General features: G+C 40.1%; 1 protein-coding gene and 1 long non-coding RNA gene across 2 annotated transcripts in view; one reads left to right on the top strand and one right to left on the bottom strand.

Annotated features, from left to right (window-relative positions):
* LOC144819028 (uncharacterized) overlaps positions 1–24,456 on the bottom strand; it is a 231,077-nt gene that overhangs the window by 1,242 nt on the left and 205,379 nt on the right. The gene's annotated exons all lie outside the window — the stretch shown is intronic.
* FSTL5 (follistatin like 5) overlaps positions 1–24,456 on the top strand; it is a 2,936,723-nt gene that overhangs the window by 2,838,575 nt on the left and 73,692 nt on the right. The window lies entirely within an intron of this gene.

The raw sequence follows: 24,456 nt of genomic DNA, 5'->3' as shown, positions 1-24,456 counted from the left end.
GAAGCGTGTGCGCATGTACACTTAGTAACGAGCTCACTACAGTGCACTAAAAGCCAACGCCGGGTGTCTGAAGGGCAGTGCTGCCCGCTGGCTCAGGCCTACAATATGGTACAACAGGTCCTTAAAATGAGACAGATGTGACTGAATGAGGTCAGAGATCACATCATTACGCATGGCAACATAATTTTTTCGCACATGCGCACTCAGGGTGATGCACCCCACGCCTCCCAAAGCATCACGCTTAACAGGTGTCTGTAGGGCAGCGCTGCCCGCTTGCTCAGGCCTACAGTATGGTACAGCAGGTCCTTAACCCTTTCGACGCTCATGACGAGCTGGGCTCGTCATGAGGTAGCCTCCTCGCACGCTCATGACGAGCCCAGCTCGTCATGAATAATGGGCTTTACAAATTCTCAGCGTGCGAGCGGAATTCCGCCCGCACGCATGCGGTTAAAGTGAGACAGAGATGTGACTGAATGAGGTCAGAGATCACATCATTACGCACAGCAACATCGTGTGCTCGCACCTGCGCTGCCAGGTTGATGCACCCCACCCGTCCCGCCGCGCACAATTAGAGGCCCTGTGCACCCAGGCCACTCTTCTTACCTGCTGTCATTATTGTGTGAGCAAACACTACAGGCAGCATTGCTCACAATTCAGCTGGAGTGATGATTGCAGGATGGTATACACCTCATGGATCCCTTTTTTTTTATTGCGCATTGTGATATGAGAGGTGGATGCGGCCGTATCACCTGAGACAGTGTGGATGAAGAGGGACATGCGTTGTTGTGGTTATCCTATTTAAACTTACGCAAAGTGGGCTGGGCTTGCGTACACAAGGCCAGCGTAGGGGTGTGAATAAACATTCCTGGGACCGGGGCATTGTTCAGTTCCTGTATGGCCAGGAACTGTACATATGTGTGTTTCTTTTGTAGTTTTGACCTCGCAGAGTGTGCAATTTACATTGGTGTAGCATGTGTCGGGAGGGCAGAAACCATCGTTAATGAGATGGTGTTTGAAAAGATTGAATGGTGAACATTACATGTCATTGTCAAGGTTGTGGATATGCGCAGACATGCATGTCAATGGTGTGCGGTATTATTGAAAGTGTTTCTATCGCAAAGGGTACACATGTGAATGTGGTCAGATGAGGGAGGATCAGCAGTGAGGCTACATCATACAAAGTGATAACACTCATTACAGTCAAGGAATGCATGTCAAATGTGAATCTGAAAGTCTCCCATATAATACATTAGTATATTAGCAAAGCCTGTCAACAGAGCGTACAGCAAAATAAATCTACACATTGCTGTTTACTGTTTGTCACATGTTATCTAGGATGTGCACTCTGCCCGTGGCTCCTGATACTTCTTAGAGCCAAAAATACCCAGGCCGAAAGGGAGCACAGGGGCATCGTGTAACACATATTTGTTTTTGAATGGAGCGTTTGAGATGCATGGCAATCACACGTGGAAGGCTAATGTATTTATTTATTTATTTATTTATTATATTTGTTAAGCGCGAACAAATGCCCGTGGGCGTCTCGGCGCTATAGACTCAGTGCATGACTCTCCAGAAGGTATTTCATGAGATGGGTTACTGGTTGAACATCCAGGTCTTTAACCTTTTACTGAATAAAAGGAGAGAGTGAATTGACCTAATCGACAGTGGGAGGACATTCCAGAGTCGGGCTGCAGTGACCATAAACAATCTGTCTCCCCAAGAGACTGTCTTTGTGCGTGGTACTCTCAATTGATGCAGTGTCGTGGATCTCAGTTGCCTAGGAGGGCAGTAGAGTGTTAATTGATCTCTGAGGAACTGTGGGCCTTGATTGTGCAATGCTTTAAATGCGAGGCAAAGTGTCTTAAATTTTATACGATTTTTAATCGTGAGCCAGTGGTAGTTCCTAATCGTTTGAGCAATCGGTTTAAATTTGGGGATTCTCGAAAGCAGTCTTGCCGCCGCGTTTTGACTGGTTTGCATTTTGTTGACCACCTGAGTTGGTGCATTGGCAAATAAGCTGTTGCAGTAATCCAGTGAGGATAAAACCAGTGTGCTAACCAACGTTTTTCCGGCACTTTCTGGTAAGAGTGGAATGATTTTTCTTATGAGTCTTAGTTTGTGGAATGCTGTTGCTGCTATTTGATTGGCGTGGGCAACGAAATTAAGATTTTCGTCAAAAACCACTCCCAAGTTCCTAACCCTTGGGACAGGATTGGGCAGAGTTCCAAAGGATGACGGCCACCAAACAGTGGACCAGCTTGGGGAGAGTTTCCCAAAGATGACAACCTCCGTCTTCTCGGAGTTAAGTTTAAGGCAATTGGAGGCCATCCACTCTCCAATTGCCCACATGCCCTCCTGGAATCGCTCTGCCACCTCTTCTCCATCCTTATTGATGGCGAGGACTAGCTGGGTGTCATCGGCGTAGGAGGTAAGGCTCATCCCATATAATTTGATAACTCTAGCTAGGTCCAACACATAGATGTTAAAAAGTGTCGGACTTAGGGATGAGCCTTGGGAAACCCCACAGGGCAGAGACAGGTCAGCCGACTGGAAAGGTCCTATGGTAACAGCCTGAGTCCTTCCGGATAAAAAGGAGGCAAGTAGGTTCTTTGCTTCCAGTTGGATGCCCATTTTTTCGACACGGTCGATCAGAATGGAGTTATCAACTGTGTCGAAAGCCGCGGATAGGTCCAGCAGTACAAGTACTGCTGTTTCTCCCTGGTCTCTGATGACTCTGATATCCTCAGCGGCTTTAATGAGGGCAGTTTCCGTGCCTTGGAATTTACGGAATCCTAACTGGGTATTATCCAGCAAGTGGTGTTCCTCGATGTATTCGGACAGCTGGTGATTCATAGCTTTCTCTGCCACTTTTGCCAAGAAAGGAAGACTGGCTATTGGCCTGTAGTTTTTTAATTCATCTTTATCCAGATGCGTTTTTTTTAGAAGTGGTTTTAAGAGAGTGTTTTTCAACATGTCTGGATAGATCCCAGATTTGAACATGGCATTGCAGATTTGTGTTATCACATGTGATAGTAGGTCCATAACAGGGGGAAAATTTTTGGTGGGCATGGGTCCAGAGCCGATCCTGATTTTATGAGTTTGATAATATCTGTTATTTGTGACTCTGTGACTTCTTTGAATTGGATTAAAGAACAATCCACTGGTGTGATACAGGTAGAAGGGGCAATGGCGTTGTCCTTGAGCGAGAAGGCTGTATAAATGTCATTAACCTATGAATAAAAGAAATTGGCCAAGGCATCACAGAGGGATTGGGAAGGTGGGGGAGCCAAATCAGGGGTGTTCCCTGCCAACTGCTTCACTACTTCGTAGAGTTGTCTATTGGAATTCTTAGCGTTTTCTATTTGTTTGCTAAAGAACTTCCTCTTAGCCTCGGTAATCATTTTTTTTATATATGGCCAGTGTTTCTTTATAGTGCAATTTACTTTCCAAATCGTGTGATTTGTGCCAATGTCTCTCAAGATTCCTACAAATCTGTTTTTGTTTTCTAAGATCTTCCATAAACCAGGGACCATGAATATTGATCAAGATGATTGTTGCATGTTGTGTGTAGTATAAGATATGTGTTTTATTCAGATATGGGGTGGATCACTTGTCCTGCTAACCTGGATACTTCAGGTATTCTATCCGTCCCTTGATAAAAGAACCCTCATGCACTCGAGTTTTTTGGCGTTAGTAGCGGTATATCTTGGTTCTCCGCTAAAATGCTCGAGTGTCTGCATAATCACGGGGTTGCTTTGTATGCAGCCTCCACCAGGAGGTAGTCATCCAAGGTTATGTGCAGTAGTGTCCAGTGATAAGTGGAAGTGGTGAAACTTAAAATAACTCAAACATCCAGAAACCTATTTTATTATTCCAGAGTTGGGTTAAGTTCATGAAAATATCTCTGGTATGCGTTATGAGAATTTTAGGGTTCCCAACGCTACCTATTCTCGTGATTTAAAAGGTCGACATGTTTCAGCCCTTTTTGTCAGGATGATCAGTGGGCTTTCTTCAGGACCGGGTTGTGTAGGTGAGAAGGTGACGTATTAATCCCTTCTTTTCGAGTCTATCTTTGTGTCTCTGCGCGTGCTATTATGTGCTTCCTCGGATATCCAGGGAGTCTGTACGGGGGTCTTACTCTGCCGATCCGCCGTATGCTGCTTGTGCTGACTCTACTTTCCTGGACCCTGGAAAGTAGAGTCAGCACAAGCAGCATACGGCGGATCGGCAGAGTAAGACCCCCGTACAGACTCCCTGGATATCCGAGGAAGCACATAATAGCACGCGCAGAGGCACAAAGATAGACTCGAAAAGAAGGGATTAATACGTCACCTTCTCACCTACACAACCCGGTCCTGAAGAAAGCCCACTGATCATCCTGACAAAAAGGGCTGAAACATGTCGACCTTTTAAATCACGAGAATAGGTAGCATTGGGAACCCTAAAATTCTCATAACGCATACCAGAGATATTTTCATGAACTTAACCCAACTCTGGAATAATAAAATAGGTTTCTGGATGTTTGAGTTATTTTAAGTTTCACCACTTCCACTTATCACTGGACACTACTACACATAACCTTGGATGACTACCTCCTGGTGGAGGCTGCATACAAAGCAACCCCGTGATTATGCAGACACTCGAGCATTTTAGCGGAGAACCAAGATATACCGCTACTAACGCCAAAAAACTCGAGTGCATGAGGGTTCTTTTATCAAGGGACGGATAGAATACCTGAAGTATCCAGGTTAGCAGGACAAGTGATCCACCCCATATCTGATTAAAAGACTTGAACATAAGGAAAACGGATGGATCAGAGATTTCCTTCTCCCCACCTCCATTGATTGAAGTATAAGATATGTGTACACAGCAAAAAAACCTTTTAAAAAAAGCTCTCTAAGCAGAAGATATGTCTCTCATCAAACGCGGTAAAGAGAATGAGTAAAACGGGTGGGGTCGTCCAACTGTTACAATGGGAAATGTTATGAAGCAATCAAATGGTTTCTTTTAAGGTCACATGGCAAACGCACACAGAGCGTGCAAGGAGGCTGCACCCGACGCGATTTTGACAGAATATATTTATCATAATATAAGTTTATTACAGTTAGAAATATATAAATGTTTGAAAAATGTTAGATTATTGCTTGCTCTTATATACTGTTTAAAATTATTTAGATATACTTAAGAAACAAAAACAAAACGAGGGAATGGCGTACCTGGCGTGACACTATACATCTGTGACATAACACAGGGCGTGTACTTGTCGCATTCACAATGTGCAGCGGGCGCTACCCCATACATACATGATGTAACGCGTGGCTTGGTATTGTGTACCCGTCGGATACCAAAGTAGCAGCTGGGGTGACTTCATGCGTTTATGATGTTACATGGGATGCGGTGCCACGAAGTTGTCAGATACTAAATGCACATCATTTACGAGTTTAGCAATATGGCGGATAGGATTCGCGTGGTGATGGAGCTTAGTTCACTGGATGATGTTATTAGTGATATCATCAGTGATGTCATTTGAGATGTCATCAGTGATGTCATCAGTGATGTCACTGACCATGTCATGAGTGATGTAATATGTGACATCATCAGCAGTGCATTGCGGGTGCGCAAGTTATAGTTAGCGAATTTCTCTGGTTTTATATGAGTCAAATGTTCAACTAACTATAATGTCCCTGAAGCCTTTGTTATTTTTAGTGAATTTCTAAGGTTCTTTAAATGCTAATTCCTAACTATAACATGCCTAAAACCTATTGTTTTTTCAGTGAATATATATATCCACACATATATGGATACTTTCATACACATAAAGCATAAAATAGTTAAGAGACGAAAAAAATAAAATAAAGTCGTTTTAAAGTAACTTCTACTAGTTGAGGGAATTGGTGCAATTCCAAAGAAGTTCCTTAACAGTATTAACAGACTTTGATATTTGCCTTTGTATAATGTAATCTGTAAATAAGAGAAGACAAACCGCTTATGATGATTCTTACTATTCTCACTGTGCACAGTGAGACTAGTAACGCATTTGCCGTTGCAGCACAAGCAATCTAATTCGTTTTATTTATTTATGTCTTTACCTAACTCCGATCAGCTGTATGCCGGAGTTTACTTCCCCCTTCCCTGCCCCTCTCCCATCCTGCCCCACCGCCCTTCAGCACTACCTGCAGGATCCACTACTGGCACAGACATCCCTCATGCTTTTACACCTGAATTGTAACAGGATAGTCTTGGCATGGACGAAGTGAGTACATTCTGGCTGAAATCTCCAGGGCAGACTTAAAGAAAAAGCAAAGAAGAATAGAGGGATGAGGCTTTCAGCTGCACTTCTAAGGTTCTGATTTTGGGTTTGGTGGACTTGGTATTCCCTCCCTGATTTTGAGATTGGCAGACAGGATTTACTTCATTAGGGTGACAGAGAAAAGTACACTATCACCCTGAGGGAGTGCCCGACCACCAATTTAAACATGTCCACTGGTCCACAGAACATCTCTTGCATTTACAGGAACCACCACCATGCTGGTTCCTGTAAATCCATGTGACTCCGTCAACATGGTGGCGCCTCACAGCACACTTTAAATTACTTTATGTATTTTTAAAAACAAAACCCCAAAGTGGTATTTTGTTTTTAAATAAAAAATAAACAATGACACCTCTCCATGGGAGTTTTCTCAGATGCCTTCGGGCCACTTGAATGTTTTTACTTTCCCTGAATGAGGCAGGCCGACCTTCAATTTAGCAGAGAGGGTACTCTCTCCACCAAATTCTAAGTCACTCATTTATGGGTTTTTGCCATAGGGCAGCGTTGCAGGCCTTCCTGCAGCGCTACCCTACGGCAAAACAAAAGGACAGGAATGTCCTGTCCTTTTCCCCTGAGCTGGCGCACAGTGGGCTGCCGTGCAGTGCCTGCATTGCGATGATGATTTTTTTTGTTCAGGAAGGGAAACCTTTAGTTAAGTGCAGCAAGGGTTGGCCCAGCCCTCAGCAGCCAACCAACACCCTTGCACAGCAGGGGTTTGGTGAAGGGCTTGACCTATGGCCAGGTCGTTCAACCAACCCACCACAAGTGGCTGATAACCATGTGAGCTACCTGTAAATAAATTTAAGCTTTGTGCAGCAGGGGTGCGAAGCTGGTATAATGCAGCACATGATTGGACCATAGGCCTTGCGCCCAACCGTTGGTGGACAGCCAATCACCTCTGCATGTGTGTGCAGCAAGGGTTAGCCACAAGGTAAGTCTTGGTGCGCATTCCTCTGCACTCTGTCAATCCCTTCTGCATGCAACTATCTTTTATGGATCGCAGTCTAATGTGAACAGTAAGATCATAGGTATGTCCTGAGTAGTGTCCTGATATATATATTCCTGAAGGGCAAAATCCTGATGATATTTATAATTGAAGTATTTGCTGTGTCAGTCTCTCACGCCTTAAATAAACAGCAATGATAAAACAGAGAAGAGCTAAGAGGATGTTGAACCTTAAAAGTAATTTAATTACGTGGGTTAGCAAACCGTGGGAAAATGCAATTCATACAATTTCAAATGTTAATTTAAAGCCCAGATATTAACTTATTTTATTGCAAACACAGACGTTACCATTTTAGTATGGGAAAAGTATATTTAAAAAATTCAAATAAAGGGCACCAATTCCCTGTGCTCAAGTTTACAGGAAAATTACATGTTCTGTCTCTTTTTCTGTTTTCAAACACGTGCCCCATTTAAGTGTACCGACGTAACTGGAAAATTGTTTGTTTTCAGTCACATAAGCTTAGCTTGCACTAAGGGTCGAATGGAGACTCTGGGCAAACAACGTTGACATTATCAAGAAGAGACAGCAAACCTTTGGGGACATCTAATCACATATAAAGTTTATTTGTATGGTCGGGATGTTTTTTCTTCTTCTTACATCGTTATGAAATGTGCAGAATTCTATTTACATATTCTGAAGCAGAAGTAATTTGAATACAAGAAAGCTCGAGGCATAAACTATTTTAGTTTCAACCATATGTCCAGCTCTGTTCAGGCAAATAGAGAGCATACACAAGTGAGTATCTGTACTCTGTTTCAGAAACTCTGTTTACCATCACATTGGGAGTGACTATTTCAATGTACCAATTAGGTTTGGCATTGAAAGAGGACATTCTAAAGTTTCTTGTTTTAAAGTCAATTACTGACTATAAATTGTCCTCAATAAGCGCAGAAAATGTGTAATAATCTATACAATCGTCCCCGAAAAAATGTGCTGGTGTTATATTTGAACTTAACAAACCACGACCATCGTTGTAAATGCTAAACTATTTCTGCCCACACATTGCAATATAATATTCTTCATTAAGTAGGATCTGAACAGAGAACTGTTCTGTTGAAGAGTGTTTTTGATAGAACCATCGATAAACTTAACAGTTTCTTCATCTTGCCCTTGAGCAATCATTCATTTATTAACATCCATTGAACCAAGAGTAATTGTCGACTAATATGTATATATTTGTTTTATCTGACTTCCTAAAAGGAGCATCTGATCCCTTTGTTTTCATACTGATAAAGCAAGTTATGTTATGTAGATGTGCATGGACAGCTTATCATGCACTGGAGCAGGAGTGTAGGTCTGTAGGTGGTGCTAGTTGAACAGTCAAGTCTTCAACTTCTTGCAGCACTTGAGGAGGGGGGTGGTGCATAGGTGAAATGGTATATTTCTAATGGATAAACAAGAGTTGTGAAAGATTCATGGCAAATTCATCACCTGAAGCATGATGATTTATCAAAGTTCATATACAAATGTTGGTGCTTTAGGGTGTTTAATCGACCATTCTGTCTTCCATACAATAATGAGAGAAGGATGCTAGGGTTTCCTTTTTTATCACCATATTGAATGCCCAAGCTAATTCTAATTTTCAAGGCATGGTGAAAGGGGCGTGCAACAGAATGAATTGCATTCGATATCCAGATTTCTTATCCTAGCTTGTGTATAATAAAATATTTAATAAACCAACGCTCATGTCGTTATTTTGTGATGGGTCTACTAAAACACTTTAAAGCCGGGGAGACCCGAGGGAACACACGCCTCAATGGCTGTCTATGTCAGACGTTTATATCTATAAATTGATCCTGAGCAGTCTTCCTCAGGCAAATGTCTAGCTTTCTGCAATGTTGTTTTCATTATATAAACCTACACAGTTCTTTTTAGCAGTTCTATCAAATTGAAAAACTGTATTCAACTTTACTTGCAGTGGAATTGTAAATAAACTTGAATCCATTTTGTCATTCATCTGCTTATATTAGTTTCAACTCACTTGGAGTGCAGCTATCTTCTACGACAACATCAGTCATGGAGAGCAAATCATCACAAAACCACAAAACGGAACAAATAATGTCACCCCCACCAATTAAATGCAAGATGGTGGAGTCAGCTAAGCCTTCCTTAACTCCTAAACTGTAGAGGTATTTCCATCCCAGTGGTTAGCCCTTTTTTTGCTATTTGAATACTTTGCGCTAACACTTCCATAACTTTTCCCATTTACGTTTTCCACGTCAAATTTGCATCTTTTTTCCCAACATCATAGTGGTTCTAAGGGTATGGATGGGTTGTGAATTCCCATAGAGGGGTTCCCAGAAAATAGCCACATTTTGGCATTTTTGGGAAAAATGGGGAACAAGTTCTGCACAATAAAGTGCCTGTTTTTTTATAAATATGGGATCATACAAATGTGTGCGGTGCCAAAATATTCCTTTTCAAGCATTTAGGAAGAGGCAGAGCTGGATGAAAAAAGTTTTTTTTTCCTAATTGTTGGGAAATCCTGGAAAGCTATGCATTTTGGAAAATTTGACAAAATTTCAATTCAGCAAGGGGTCATTTGTGTAGATCTCTCTAAGGTTTTCACAAAGAATCTAACTGTTTAAATTAAAAAGAATTGTTGAAAGTGAGTGAGAAAAAACAGAGATTTGTGACAATGATTTTATCTGTGAAATCTTGTCATGAAGGTAGACTTACAAAAGCAGTTTACTGTTACATCGCTAGACCGTTCTGGCTGCAGGAACATCTAGGGCGTCTAAGTTCGCCAAGAACTTGACATTCGCAGAATCAACAACTGAGCTGCACTTTACAATGGTTTTTCAGTGTTCTGACTACAGAGCAAATCATATGGTAAAATATATAGAACGAAAATGTACACCAGATATTGAGATTAAGAACAGTCCACCTATGTCAACCTATGAAATTGTGGGTACCACTACTACCATACAATTTAGAGGACATTTTGCAAAATGTCTTCTTTCTTGCAGACTGGCTTATATTTCGAAGGCCTAAATAGACAGAAATCCAAGTGGAAATATTTAATGTTCTACTATTCTTTGTACCCACATTTCTCCCAATAAAAATGGTTCCCCACTGTGTGGTTCGGCTTGGCCACTGTGCAAAACACCCTAAAATGCAACTTGGAGACATCACATTTCACCCAGCAAAATCCATGCTTTATTAGAGAGTGGTTAGCTGTGGATATTGGGCCCTAGCTCAACCACCATCTAGGAAAACCAATTATACTCAGACATTTCTGAAGACTAGGCACTCAGGGTGTCCAAGGTGGTGTGACTTGGGTGAGTTTCATGAGGTTTTCTTAACAAGAAGTAATTTAAAACCTCATACTGTGCCTAAAACACATTTCTGTGAGTAATAGTTCTGGAATCTGTGGGGAGAATGTTCTACCACTCAGCATTCTGCCAAGTCTCTTGATAAAAATGGTCTGCGACAGGAAAAGATCCAAAAAGCAATATAGACAGATCAATGTTTTCCACTCACCCCGCCCCCTTGCCCCCTTCCTTTTTGCAACTAGTCTTGCTGTGAATTTTGGGCCCTACCGCAGCTGGCACCCAGGAAAACCCACCAAACCAACACTTTTCTGAAAATTAGACAACAGGGATAGTCCAGGGTAGTGTGCCTTGCATGGATCTCACAACATTTTCTTACCCACAATGCATGAAATCCTCAGGGTTTGGCTGAAACACACATTATATTCTCATGTCTCCTTGAGGAAACTTTTTAAAATCTGTAGTAACAACTCATTTCCTACCATTCAGTATACAATTTTAACATACAGAAATTCACAAACAGTATTTCTTATCCAAAGGCTCAGGCAAACAACATATGAGAAATCACAGACACATTATCAATGGACATTATCTTCTATATAAAACTTGTATAAATCATTCCAGTGGTTCTAAAAATACTATCCTGCTAAAATATATCTAAAAACACAATCTGACATGTATAAAGTGCTCTGTGCATTTAAGTTAAAATATCACACATGTGAATTAGTTAGCCATTCCTGCCAACCCACTTGATTTTACAACCATGATTGAATATTTACGTATTTTATGAACTATGAAGGCCAATATAAAATGTTGCTATACATCATCAATCTATGGTATCACATATATCAGAAGGTTGGCCTCTCACACCAACCTACTTAGTTTTTGTAAGATAGCTACCAAAGGAATGTGCAAATAAGCTTAATATATCCATATAATTTATCGGTTTCATTAGTTTCCTTTTCTTACAGTCTAAAATACAAGATATCAAGACCAGTTTATCCTGCTGTTAGTAACGATTTCTAAATATAAGTGCCAATCTGATAAAGCTAAGCACAGCACTACATATAGCCGGAGTTTGCAATGATCTTAGATGCTCAAAACCTTCTTTAAAATTACAGGGTCTGATTTCTCTTAAATTGGACTCTTGGAGTTTTATAAAGTGTGCGAAAAAGTACAGAGTGCAAAGTGCATTGTTTGGCTTCATTATCACATGGGCAGGGGGGTAGCCTCTCACACCAAACCCCTTGCTTCGGAAAAGCTACTAAAAAGTGCAGTGTATTTAATCGAAATCTGGTCATATGAAAACGCCATTGCGTGTGTATAGTAAATGATAAATAAAATTGATGCTGTAATTTGGCTCTCTGAATTAACAAATATTCATTATTTTTTGACGAACCCAAGGTATTACAGTATGCATTCTTAATCACAGACCTTGTTTCCAAAGTAATAGAAACTGGGTTATCATAAAAGTTTCCAAGGCCAATTTCATAAAGAGTTTCCTTCACGTGGCGCAGCCACGGGATCTGCATTGCATGCTCCAACTTTAGTCAGTCTTTCAGAATTTCTTTTGAGAGCTGCAAATCCTCTGTAGACCAAATCTTCCCCCACAGAAGTATGGGGGACACATGAATAATATTGCTCATGAAATCTAAACCCAACTCTGTGTGACAAAAAGTATTTGGGGAACTATTTGGCAATGATAAGAGACATTTTAAAAATTTGTTCTCCTTAACTTGTAGTTGAGCACACTTATGATATCCCCATACCACCGCTCCATAAGTCGCGACGGGCAAACATTTAGATTTATACAGAGTCTTCAGTTCTGCGATTGGTTTTTGGCCTAGTTTGCTTGCAAAACGGAAGAGTGCCTCCATTGATCTTGTTGTCTTTTGTACATGTGATGTTATTAATGGATCCCAACTCAAATTTGTATTAAAAAGATTACCCAAATAATAAAAATTTCGGACCTTCTCAATAATCAAATTATCAACAACAAATCTACGAGTTGTTGTCCCACTTGGTCCGCAAACCATTGTGAAGGATTTCGTAAAATTTACCTTAAGGTCTAAACCCAGCATAAATTCATTAAAAACATTCAAACATGTTTGCATACTGTTTGCAGTTAGGGTCATTAACACTGTATCATCCGCATAGGATAATAGAGGTATTGGTCTACCATTCATTTTAGGAAAATCTGAACCTTTTTCCAATAAGAATTTTTCCAGGCCGTTTGTGTAAACTAAAAACAAGAACGGGGCCAGGATGCAGCCCTGGCGGACACCCTCGGTTGATGGAATAGGCCCTGTCTTCTCGCCTCCTGGGCCATATCTAATGGCCACAGAGGTAGCAGCATGTAATCTACCATTCAACATTCCCCTAAGCCTCCAGATAAAAATTGTACCTTACTTGTGTGGGTGGACCTAATGCCCATGACAAGAAAGGTTCCAAAACGCAACACATACAGATCAGATTATTCCACTCAAAACCATCTCTTTTTTTGCAGCTTGGCTAACTGTGGATTTTGGGTCCTGGCTCATCTCCTCACATTTCTTAGAACTAGACACCCAGGGGAGTCCAGGGTCATATGCCTCACGTGAAACCCAAAATGTTTTCTTATTCCCTGCAAATCTCAGACTTTGGTGAAAAAAAACTATTTACTCACATTTCTGTGAAGGTAAATGTAAATGTAGTTGAGCTTATATAGCACACAGCTACCCGCAGTGGGTTTCCCGGCGCTTGCTTAGGGAACCCGTCCTGGTATTCCCCTGTGAGATAGCAGGGTATCCACAAGGTGAAAGTCAGGCATCCCGCCGCGAGGGGCCGTTGTGGAGATTAAGCAAGCTATTGCCCAGAGTCGCAGAGTGTGAACCCGTGAGTCAAGGAGGCACCGGGGTGAGAATTATCAAGGCCGTGGAATTTTTAGTCCAAGACCCGCCGAGGCGGGGAATTGAACCCTGGTCCAGGACCGATCTCAGCTTCCGGGTCTGCTGCCTCTAACCCCTGAGCCACACTTCTCCATAGGTAAATCCTGGAATCCATGGGCAGCCACACATTTCCTACCACTCAGGATTCCCGCATGTCTCCCAATAAAAATAGTTCCTCGATTGTGTGGATGAGCATAGCAGCTGCGCCAAGAGAGTGCTGAAAACACAAAATGGACATATCAGATTTTTCCACGGGAACCAACCCTGGTTTTTAATGTGACTAGATATGTTTTTTAGGTCTAGGCTTACCCATCACTCGGGGAAACGTTCCAAACCCATATATTAATGAAAACAAAATACCCAGGGGAGTCCAGGAAGGAATGCTTTGCATGGATCTCAGAACTTTTTCTTACTCAGAAGCCCCTGCTAACCTCAAACTTTGGCTTAAACTCATTTTCTTCGCACTTCTGTGAGGGAATGTTCTGGAATCTGTGACGAGCCATAAATGTCCTACCACTCATAGTTGCTCCACATCTCTTGATGAAATGGTACCTCACTTGTGTGGATGGGACTAGCACCCTCAACAAGAAAGGGCCACAAACGTAATGTGGAGACATCAACATTTCTAGTAAAAAAATTAGATTTGGAAATGGGGTTAGTTACAATATTTGGGTCCAATTCATAGCTACAGAGGCAAACCTATCAAACCCTGACATTTCTGAAAAACAGACACCCAGGAAAGTCCAGTGTGGTTTGCCTCACATGAAGCCCCCGACTGCTTCTTACCCACAGTGCTCTGAATACCTCAACTTTTCCTGAAATCAAATATTTTCCTCACAGTTCTGTGACGTAAACCTCCAGAATCTGCAGGAATCCACAAAATTCCTACCACACACGTTTCTTACTTGTCCTGATAAAAGCACTACACCAATTATGTGGCTAGGTATAGTGCTCACAACAGGTTTGATTAAACCAGGGTTAATGGGAGTCCCCTTACTCAGAGTCCCATTAACCCTGGTTTCACACTAATCATACCAACACAAACACTATTGGCATTGATATTAAAAATATCCAAAGGGATTTGGAAGATTTTACAATGAAGTTGTAGTCAATGAGATTTTGAAATTAAATGCAAATATGTAATGATTCAACAGATTCTTCCAGTTACAGTCATAATTCTCCCTATGAAGGAATGGCTTTTATGTTTGGAAAACCAAAACAAGCAATATAATCTACCTATTTTTAATTCTCAGAAATTATAAGAGGCAATCATTTTTTTATCTAGAAAATATGCTACATAAGTTGATTAAGTTACATATGACAGTGAAATGGGAACTTGATAAAGCTTACCTTGTCCCTTCACACTGTAAAGCGTATCATACCAAGCAAGACAATTCACTTCTAATGTGTTATGCCAAAATAATTTAGTCAGGATAATAAATTCTTTCTTTGATGGTAGAAGGCAACTTGATTTTTATACTTCGCGAGTTTGCAAAAGAAACACCTGTTCTCAGCAAAGAATTGCAGCTCGGAGATATAGACTTCTAGACTGTGCTTGCAAATATGGCCGTTTTGATCCTTCTACAAAGAGAAATTGGAAAAATGTATAACTCTCTCTGCTTCCAATTATTTATTTCAATTGTTGACTACCTTGACTAGTCATCTGTGGATGTCCAGGATGCTAACTATCTTTAAGAATTTTTTTTTATTTCTGCCCTTAATGTGGCCCTGTTTATAAGATAAGAGTTTAATGGCAAAAGTGCAGTATTGCTTGTACTTGGGCTTAATCCTCCTTGTCTTAAATTTGTTTTGTATATTCATTTATATGTGTTCTGTATTAGGTATTGTATTCCTTCGTTATGTGAGATCCCTTACTTATTTACATGGGTCAAATGCAAAAAGTCCTATGTTTCTTATTTTAGTTTTTACTCCCCTTTGTTGTATTCGTTGAACAAAGGTATATGATCTTAAATTTCACCACTGAATGTTAAAGGGGAGAGCCACCCACACAAATACATGAAAATGCTAGATGTGTGAAATTCACATAATTTTTCTTCATGTAATTTCATCAAACGTTCACAAGTTACGCAGAATTATGTGTACATATGCAAATTGCACATCTATCGTTTTGTGCTATATTTTAGTGCAAAATGCTTCTTCACCTCAATTTGTATTACAATTGGCATGTAATTATATGAAGTGCTATAGTGGGGTAATTTCCAGAATTTTATGTAACATGTGTAATGCAAAATTGCAGAAATTACACCAATTTCATTGTACTGTAACTTTGGCCCAAGCCTAGAAAATATCTAGTTGCACAAACATCCTATCTATGCATGCTTCAAGAAACACATACAAATTATAAGATATTATCATATATAGGATGGGTTGGAAACTTTGTATCTTCCCTACTATTTGGAAGAAGAATGGTGTTGCAATACTTTTTTTAGACAAGCTCCAGTTACAAATCCTAGAAAATTACTCTAACTCAAAACATAGACGCTACTTCAGAGAGACATTACCTCAGAGAAGAACGAGTAGGAAGGTGCCCGTAGAAGACTCATTCATTACATGACAGAATATCCTCCCCATATGTAAGCCTCCTGGACATTCTTTAAGAACTCTAAACCTATGATTCAGTTAAGGCTTTATTTTGATACACATTAGAAAAATATATATTTTTTATATAGTTCACAATTTTCACACAATTATGGTTATATTCAAAGGACCAATACTATTTCTAACCCAAAAAATAGCAGATTGATATCACTAATCATGATAAGATTTCCGTGCAAAGCAGATTGCATCATTTTTCTGTGCCTCATTTTGGATGGGAAATGCATGCATACATTGTTCTTGATGATAACCGGAAAAAAAATACTATATTCAATACGTTCTATTGAACATAGGAAATGTCATCTGTCTATTGTTCTTTTAGAGCTACAGGTGTTTCTATAATGGTCCATGAAACTAAATACCGTTGTAACAATATTTCTAATCTCAAAAAGAAATTGCCCAAATGTGAAAGTCTTTTTAAATCCTCTAATTGAATCACTTGTAGGTTATAGTCTAAGACTCAGAGGGGCATATTTACAAGCCCCTTGAGCCACTTTTGCGTAATTTTTAACATGGGAAAAATGACGCAGAAGTGGCGCAAGGGGCTTGTAAATATGCCCCAGAGTAATTAACCGCATGCGTGCGGGCGGAATTCCGCTCGTACGCTGAGATTTTTAAAAGCGCACTTTACGTGACGAGCTGGGCTCGTCATCAGCGTGCGAGGAGGCTACCTCATGACGAGCCCAGCTCGTCATCAGCGTGGAAGGGGTTAACCAAGACAACAAGTTATCATCTATTAGGATAAAGTGCAAAGCATTTTATTTGAGAAAGCATAGATACACAAATGTTTGTTTATTGACTATATAATTTCTCATGATAATTGTTACAAAATACTGATTTGTGGTTTCAATAACATTGTTAATTTCCTTTCTGGAGGTGGTGGTAATATCCTATTTAAATAATTTGCATTCATCAGATGAGTATTTATTTGTCTCTGGAGTAACCATAACAAAGCCAATAAATGTGTGTGAAACAAATGGTGTTTATTTGTGTTAGTTGTCAATTTTCCTAACCAGGTTTTATGGATCGTTAAACACATTTTGCATATAATTAAGCCTTCTTTTTGGTGACTACGGAAACATTTATGGTCTGAGTCACAAATATTTTCCATGAGCAGCTGTAACTTACTTTTGTAATATTCGGGACTTACGCTTGAATTCCAGGAGTAGAGCTGAAGTAATCCCGTCTTCCTCTTGTCGGATATCTCAAATTCAAGAGTAAGCTAGGTGTACTATAAGAGTAACTGAAAAATATTTATGAATCATACCTCTAGTATTGTCAGGCTTTGGCTATTGTCTCCTGCCGTGAACTTTGTGTCTGTTTAGAGATTAGTGAGAGTTCCTGCCCCCTTGCACACATTTTACATTTTGTTTCTTCAGATTATGTGGACTGGCTGCTCATTGTTTGCTTATCACAAATGAGGAATATCTGCTGGTGTACAGTTTTGTAATCATTTTTCTAGATTAGTATTCCATTCCCCAGAGGCTTGTCTTTTTTTGTCTCATGGTTCCTGGCAGTGGCAGAACTACTGCCTTCTCCTATTGTCTGATGGATGGTTAGACGTTTTTACACTGCAAGGAAAAATGGGCTACAGACGGTTGAAATGGAGGAGACAAGTGACTGTAGTTTGTTTTCATCTGCCTTTGCCGAGCAAGTGCTTTTGTGCCTTACTAAAATGTATTTTCCTGGTCAAAATTTTCACTTGTAGCATTTAACTCTTTTTGCCAAATGGTTTGGACATTTGGAAATTTGTGGCTATCATGATGAGGATAGTGCATGCAATAACATTGCTATCCTCCTTAAATATGGTAATATTGTAGATTCACGTTTAATAATAATGAAAACCAGCATAATGACTTTTCTAATTTGAAAAAATAGCTTTTTATGTAAATCTGGAGAGAGATACATTTAAACATGGTAATTATATTCTGCTAGCTAAATGAGAATGCCTGCATCAGGATCAAGCAATTGTACATTTTTAAATCAACATCAAAATAAAATCCAAGCAAGCACAACAATATGATGATAGGTACGCTAAGAAAGCAAAAAAACTTGAATCTTGGCCCTGAAGATTCTGAAGGAGGCTGTGTCTTTCTTTAGTTTAAGAAATATAGTTATTTACTATTATGAGAAAGTATAAAAACAGACCATTGCCACCAAAACAAACACTCCCATTTCACCTGAAATCAATTGCTCAAACCCTTGTAATAGGAAGGTCCCAGACTTTTTTTGTGGAAATGATAAGAAGGTTGCCAAGATTCTACAAAATGATATATGCCCCACAGAAATTAGAAGCAAATAAACGAACATGTTCAACAGATCCCTAGCGAGACATAAAATAGAAATAAGGTTGTGAATGACAGCGGTAATCTTGATTTGAGTTGGGTCTATGTGTTCAATATCTATACCTGGTGCTGGCTTTGAAGGTGGGCAAATGAAAGTAAGAAACCCAACCAGACACATACTACTCCCTAAATAATCAAGCACACACAAAAGTACATCCAGTGAAAATGGTAGGGATATATTTGTTGTATGTGGGAGAGTAGTTTCTTAAGGACAAGAACCCTCACCCACCCGAGTGAGGCATGCTTCATCATAGGGTTTCTTCCTCACACCTGCACCAAATGGTGCTTGGTATGGGCTGCAACTCTCCAATGTGGAGGAGCTGAGGTGTTTCTTTTGCAGATGAGAGCTACTTTTGGGTGAGAAGTAGAGTGCTATATATATAAAACGTGTAGTGGAAATAAAACTATCTTTTGGTGGGCTGAATGTCAGCTTTATTCCTGATCCACCCAAGGATACGATTAAAAGAAAGTGACAGGGAGTTTTGAAAAGGGAGCACAGCAGGTCACCACAGCAGGGCAGCAGTTCTTCTGAGCAGCAGTCCAGCAAAGTGGCCGTTCATTCATCAGCACAACAGTCTTTCTTCCTGGCAAATTTCATAGACCCAGAAGTGGCCTGAAGAGTTGGGTCTATGGGTTCAATATCTATACCTGGTGCTGGCTTTGTAGGTGGGAAAATAAAAGTAAGAAACCCAACCAGACACATACTACTCCCTAAATAATCAAGCACACACAAAAGTACATCCAGTGAAAATAGTAGGGATATAATTCTTGTATGTGGGAGAGTAGTTTCTTAAGGACAAGAACCCTCACCCATTCGAGTGAGGCATGCTTCATCATAGGGTTTCTTCCTCACACCTGCACCAAATGGTGCCTGGTATGGGCTGCGACTCTCCAATGGAGAGGAGCTGAGGTGCTTTTTATTGCAGATGAGAGTTACTTTTGGGTGAGAAGTAGAGTGCTATATATATATAAAAAGTTTAGTGGAAATAAAACTATCTTGTGGTGGGCTGAATGTCAGCTTTATTCCTGATCCACCCATGATGGGGAGTTTTGAAAAGGGAGCAAAGCGGGTCACTAGAGCAGGGCAGCAGTCCTTCTGAGCAGCAGTCCAGCATAGTGGCAATTTATTCATCAGCACAACAGTCTTTCTTCCTGGCAAAGTTCATAGGCCCAGAAGTGGACTGAAGAGTTGGGTCTATGGGTTCAATATCTATACCTGGTGCTGGCGTTGAAGGTGGGGAGGCTTTTAGAGGGTTCCCTTCTTCCTAGCTTGTCTGGGGTGACAAAAGAAAAGTGCCATGCCCTTTGTGAGACTCCTCAGGCAAAGCCTTTGTGATGTGCAAGTGTGGTAGGTGACAGCTCCTCCCGCTCTTTAACTCAGAGTGGCCCATCCTGCCAACTCCTAGCTTCACTTTATCTCACAGTATAGACGCAATACACAAAGTCCAACTGCCAGCTACACCTACTTATGTGACCAAGGATCAAGCTGCAGGCACCAAATGTTTAGGGCACGAAAATGCTAACTTTCTAAAAGTCAAACCAACCTACAACATGCCATTGCTGACTCAGGAACTATGAACTTTCCTTTGCGTTCATGGTCACTGTATTTAATATGAGTGATCACCTTTAGTTTCTTTTTCTTTTTATTTCACAATGATTTATAACATAATCATTACACAATACACATTGAAATACACAAAATAAACAAAGTAAAAATCTCAATATTGTTCAGCACAGTGTATTGACACCCACCCCAAATATAACATATTGAAAATGACAATTAACAAGACCAATCATCACAAACCAACATGTAACAAAACGGAATGAAACAGTTCTGAATTTTGAAGACCATGAGGAAATATTTGTAATCTTCACTAGACGCTACCTAAGAACGTCCTCCTTCTCAACCACACTCTGCAAGCTGATTAGGGGACAAAGGAGTAGGCTTGTAATTAATCACTCCCATCCACTGATGATTTAACACAAAAAAACATTGAATGCATTTTGGGCTGAGAATGCCTCAATGTGTTTCAAACTTTTAATTTTGAACAGGTTCTCCTCAGGAAACAGAAAGCATATATACTGACATCAATAACCTCTACGTGGGAAGGTCGAGTGAATCGAAAATCAATAGAATCTCCTCGAAATATTTACCTCATGACAAATCCATCCAGCTGCTCCATGATCGAGTTACACCGGTCAAGCGGACCTAGGTTTGGAGGTAACGTCTTCACGCCACGAAGACTCACAGTCGAGTACACTGGTCCCGCTTGAGCAGACTGCGGGGACCGTCAACAACGATTGAGGGGTGAACTACAACTCAGGAACTCCTCCTGTTCCAGTTCGTGACCCCTCAGGTTGTATCCACTACATAGTGCGGCCCACCTGGGGCTCCTTCCTAGTATATGAGCAATTTCTAGGTCCTGATGAATTGCCGTTATGGCATGAAACATGTCGACCTGACCACTTCTGAGGGTTGAACGGGTTATCCCACACATAGCTTGGTGGATTTCCCATACCCCTCTTACTCTTAATGAAAGCAGTTAGCTACCAGAATAAAATTGCCCAGAGTAGACTATACTGACTTTTTTTAAACCACACCTCCACGCTCACTACTTACACACCTGGGCCCCTCACACTCACCCACACATCGGCCAGGAATAAAAGATCTCCGCAAAAGAGTAGCACTTTGTGCTACCCGTCAGGCATTGCAGCGCCGGCCTGACGCAGGAGCAGGGAGCCGATGATGACACGAAACAATTGGTTGGTGACATGACAGTAGCCGTAGAACCGACCTGTTGTGTGAGGTTTCCCTAATTCCGATAAGGGGCAACCGTCCCTGTCTCTCGCATACAACCACCCTTGAAGAGAGGTGGATCAATCATCCATACATACCTACCCCCAAGGGGAACTTTGTGCATCAGTGTTAAACAAATCCATCCAAATATCACAAAGATCTATGAATTGCCTTCCTTGATGTAGCAATTGGACCTGTAAAAAACCAACACCTATATTATACTTGACATTATCCTGACCATACAGAGCAGTTTTCTTGTGATTTCAATCAACTTCTAACATACTCACATTGGTCTTGGCTATTCTATCTCTTTATTAGATATCCATCTAAGGGTTATTTGAATTTAAATGAAAAACTGGAGGCTTCTTTTGATCTGGAATGCATGAAATAAACCAAGACCTCTCTTAGTCAATAAAGAAAGAAAAACACTATCTGCTTCGTGCTAGCACGCTGTAGTTAGTGACTTAATGGTCTATGAATAAACAAGCATTGTACATTTATAATGCCATTGCGCCAATGCTCACCAAGCGAGTTGCATTTCCTTATTGTAATGGATGGTAGTGCCAATGTGTTTATTTTATCCCAAAACCTTCCACCAAACTGAGTTAAAGAAAGCTTGTCGCATGTGACCCATACATTCACAAAACGGTACTAGCAGGAGCATCCTACTGTAGTCACTGTGTGCAACATTCTGTAATTGACTGTCTGGAATCCACTTGCAGGACACAACACTGTCCAAATACTGAGCGAAGAAGGTACTTCTTCAGGGCTGAAAACAATTATAAACTCGTATACATAACATGTAGACATGACAAAAGTCAACATTTACATGAAACACATATATAACCAAGGTTTTTTCTTGTTATTGACTTTTGTTTTCCTTTCCTTTGCTTTGGCCCTTTTCTTTTTTTGATTTCTGGACTTTTTGTATTCTTTTGTTTGTATTCCGAATTTACATATTTAGAATTGATTCACACTGAATATAGGCGATTTGATTATGTTGGTCATGAAAACATTTATGTACATGATGGTGGGTTACAGTAAATTGTGATATATGCAAGAAATAATGGTTTGCATATACACTTTTGAATAGATGATCTTTATTTGTGATATTTGTTCATGTTTTCGTTATGTAGGTTGTCTATTTCCATTCATTTTGATACGTATGTTTTTATACATGCGTTTCATGTAAATGTTGAGTTTTGTCATGTCTACATGTTATGTAAATGATTTTATAATAGTTTTCAGCCCTGAAGAAGTTCCTTTTGGTAATAAGGAATGAAATGCGTTGGCTGTCTGCTTTTTTTAATGATTAAAAGAATAAATAATAATTTGGGAAGAAAATTGCATGTTCTGATTTACCTTCGTCGAGTGCACCTTCCCTATTTGTGAATTCCTTTGGACTTTGTAGCATCTAACAACGGCGGATGCTGGAAGTAGTTGTACCAAATTTGATGATATTTCACTTTAGAATTTAAGTGCTCAACCTTGATCTGTCGTTGTTGGCCGTTGTTTGTGTAAATGTTTGACCGCCAGGACTGACCACTTTAAATTGCTCCTGTATGATGTTTTTAAATGCAGTGGTTGACCAATGGTGCAGCCATGACTTTCCATTTAATCCTTGGTGTATGCTGTATAATTTTTTGGCAGACACCTTGATTCGTTTTTCCAATGTATAGTTTGTCACAAGGACATGTATTTTGTTTTGCAGTTGTAGAAGATTTTATGTGCCCATTTCGAGTGTTTATGTGTGGACATAAATCCTTCTATTGTTAGAGAACAATTCGCGCATGTACCACATTTGTGGCGGCCTTCCAGAGGTGCCTTGTTCCATAGCTGGAGTGTATTTCTGAGTTTTGATGGAGGTATGTATGCTTGTACAATTTCACTGCCTATAGCTCCTTTTTTCTTCAATGCAAACAGTGGTCTAGTAAAAGATTCATCTGCTTTACAGATCAGATGCCAATTTTGGCAGATGATTCTTTTGAATTGAGTTGTCTTGGGACAAAATGTAGAGACACAAACCAAACAAACAATTGTCTATTTTTCTTTCTTTTGTAGAAGTCACCAAGCTCTTTTCATTGAGGTTTTTAGCAGTTTTTTAGGATAACCTCTGTCTTTCAGCTTGTTGACTAACAATTAGACATCATAGAAATAGTAATTCTTTTCATAGAAATTCCTTCTACTCCACATAAATTGCTCAAAGGGGAAATTATCACTGAGGCTCTGTGGGTGATGGCTAGCATAGTGAAGAGCATTATTGCGATCAGTTGCCTTAGTGTGTGTGTGTGTGGTTAGTATTTGTCCAAGTTTTGCCACTACCTCTAGAGCAAGGAACATAATGGTAGAGTTATGACTGTTCAAGAAAATGTTATATCACTTGATCGCTGGTTGAGCCAATGAAAAAACTGATTCGAAGATTCTTCTTTACCAGTTCTTCAAATCTTGCCATATAGAATATGGCTAGCTCCAGAGCAAAGGGACAACCCATCGCTGTCCTTTTTATTTGTATGAAAAAATTCTCATCAAGCTTAAAATAATTATTCTTTAATGAAAATCTCACCAATTCAATGATGTAACTTGAAACTAGGGGTAACCTAATGTCGCTTGGACGTTCCTCCAAATAGCTTTGAATGGCTTCCAAGCCATCCTCTTCTGGTATTTGTGTGCATGGAGATACAACATCTAATGTCATTAGATCGGAGTCACAGGATCAAATTCCAGATGTTTAATTTTATTTATAAGATCCATCGTATCTTTGAGATAAGACGGAACCTGGCATAAAAAAACATTTTAGAAACACATCAACTTACTTTGCTATTGGTTCAAGGTCAGAGTCAAACCCTTGTACAATCTGGCAGCCTGGAGGGGATTTTGAGTATTTGTGCAATTTTGGAAGAAAAGAAAGGACCTGAGTCCTAAGGTTAGTTTTTTTCAGAAACTTATATTCACATGTACCAATATCCTACAAAATTATGGAAATTTCTCCCTGTATGTTTCCATTAGGGTCCATTTTTATTTTTCAATAGCATTCAACATTTAATGCCTGCCATAGGCCTTCTTTTTTATACTTTTCTGCAGCCCAGATAACAATGGCCACGCCTTTATCGGCCTGTTTGATAATTATCCTGTCATCATTTTTTGTTGCAATAAAGCTTATCTCTGGTCTTTTGTGATATTGGA

The sequence above is a fragment of the Lissotriton helveticus genome, chromosome 2_1 (assembly GCF_964261635.1).
Source record: "Lissotriton helveticus chromosome 2_1, aLisHel1.1, whole genome shotgun sequence".
Taxonomy (NCBI): Eukaryota; Metazoa; Chordata; class Amphibia; order Caudata; family Salamandridae; genus Lissotriton; species Lissotriton helveticus.
This window is presented reverse-complemented; position numbering and strand designations above follow the sequence as displayed.